We start from the raw sequence: 1,798 nt of genomic DNA, 5'->3' as shown, positions 1-1,798 counted from the left end.
AAGGTCCGTCCGCTCCTAAGCTCAATCCTATTGCAATGCTCCATGGGATTCACATCAGGTTTTCCTGGAAGTTGTCCCGGTGCTCTGGATGATGAGGCAGCTAGTTGGGCAATTTGACTATCCTGAATCTTTTGATGCTTCTCAGAATTATCCATTCTCTGAATGAGCTTTGCTATATCTTGCTTCATTTCATTCTGAGTTGAGATAATTTCTTCAAGCATCTTTTCAACATTTGACTTTGGTAAGCCTTGAGAAGATGGATGTTGAAAATTTTGTTGCCCAGCTTGAAAATTTGGTCTTGCCCCTATAGATGGTCCTTGATCTTGATTATTTCTGTAAGAAAAATTTGGATGACTCTTCCATCCAGGGTTATAAGTATTTGAGTATGGGTTGTTCTGCCTTTGATTGTAACTCATGATTGCATCACATTGTTCAAGTTGATTGATTTGTGCAGTGATAGCTCCCAATGGACATGAGTCATTTGAATGCTCTGAACTCCCACATACTTCACAAGATGTACTAATAGCATTGACCATATTAGCACTAGTCCCCATATTCTCAAATTTCTTTGTAAGAGCGTCCAATTTTGTAGACAAAAGAGTGACTGTATCTACATCAAACTTCCCTGATGCTTTAATTGTTGGGTTTACAGAGGAATAGCCACCACTTCTTTCATTTGCCCATTGATGATGATTTTGTGCCACACTTTCAATGATTTCTTTGGCTTCATCTAAGCTTTTGTTCATAAGTGCCCCTCCGGCAGCTGAATCAAGGGACACTTTGGTATGATAATTGATACCATTGTAAAAAGTGTGCAACACTAACCATCTTTCCAACCCATGATGTGGGCATTGTCTGAGCATACTATTATATCTATCCCATGCTTCAAAAAGAGATTCTGAGTCAGTTTGCTTGAAGCTTGCAATTAAATTCCTCATATGAGTTGTTTTGCTTGGTGGATAGAACTTATCAAGAAACTGTTGCTCACACTGCTCCCAAGTGGTGATGCTATTAGGGGCCAAAGAATTCAGCCATTGCTTTGCCCTATCCTTTAAAGAAAACCCAAATAAAAATAATCTAACTGCATCTGAAGGAACTCCATTCATTTTCATGGTACCACATATTTCATAAAAGACCTCTAAGTGTTGATTAGGGTCCTCATGAGGTCCTCCACCAAATTGGTTCTGCTGCACCATAGATATAATTGCGGGTTTGATCTCAAAGTTATTAGCTTCCACTGAAGGTCTTGAAATACTAGATCGAAAACCTCTCGCATAGGGTGCTGCATAATCCTTAAGTGGTCTATTTGCCATATTCAAATGTTCCTGTTCTTCAATTTGCCTTTGCAGAATTCTTCTTTTATGGAAAGTTCTATCAATCTCAGGGTCAAAAGGAAAGAATTCCCCTGCAAAGTTAGATCTTCGCATACACAAGAACAAGATAGCGGATAGCAATTCGACACAAAAAGAAAATTAGAAGAATAAAAAATGCAGAATTGAATTTGTATTAAAAGAATTAACAAGAAGTGAAAGTTATACAAGAAACTAAAAAAACAGAAATCTAATGATTAGTTACAACTATTCAATATGAAAGGAAAACAAATGTTATGTTTAGTCTAACTCAATTGATAATTCCTAATGTTATAGCGCAGTCCCCGGCAACGGCGCCAAAAACTTGTTACGCTCCGCAAGTGTACGGAAATGTCGCAAGTAATATAAAAGATTATCGTATCCACAGGGACTGGAATAAGCACTAGAAATGCCTCAATGCGAATTAGCTAAACAACTATCCAATCATT

The 1,798-nt window shown here is 37.8% G+C and overlaps 1 non-coding gene across 1 annotated transcript; it reads left to right on the top strand.

Moving 5' to 3' along the window:
- Window positions 1-834: 834 nt before the first annotated feature.
- On the top strand, window positions 835-940 carry LOC121983575. The gene has a single exon (XR_006112611.1). It is a non-coding gene; the product is annotated as a small nucleolar RNA R71 (small nucleolar RNA).
- The last annotated feature ends 858 nt before the right edge of the window (window positions 941-1,798 follow it).

This window comes from Zingiber officinale, chromosome 5A (assembly GCF_018446385.1).
Source record: "Zingiber officinale cultivar Zhangliang chromosome 5A, Zo_v1.1, whole genome shotgun sequence".
NCBI lineage: Eukaryota > Viridiplantae > Streptophyta > Magnoliopsida > Zingiberales > Zingiberaceae > Zingiber > Zingiber officinale.
This window is presented reverse-complemented; position numbering and strand designations above follow the sequence as displayed.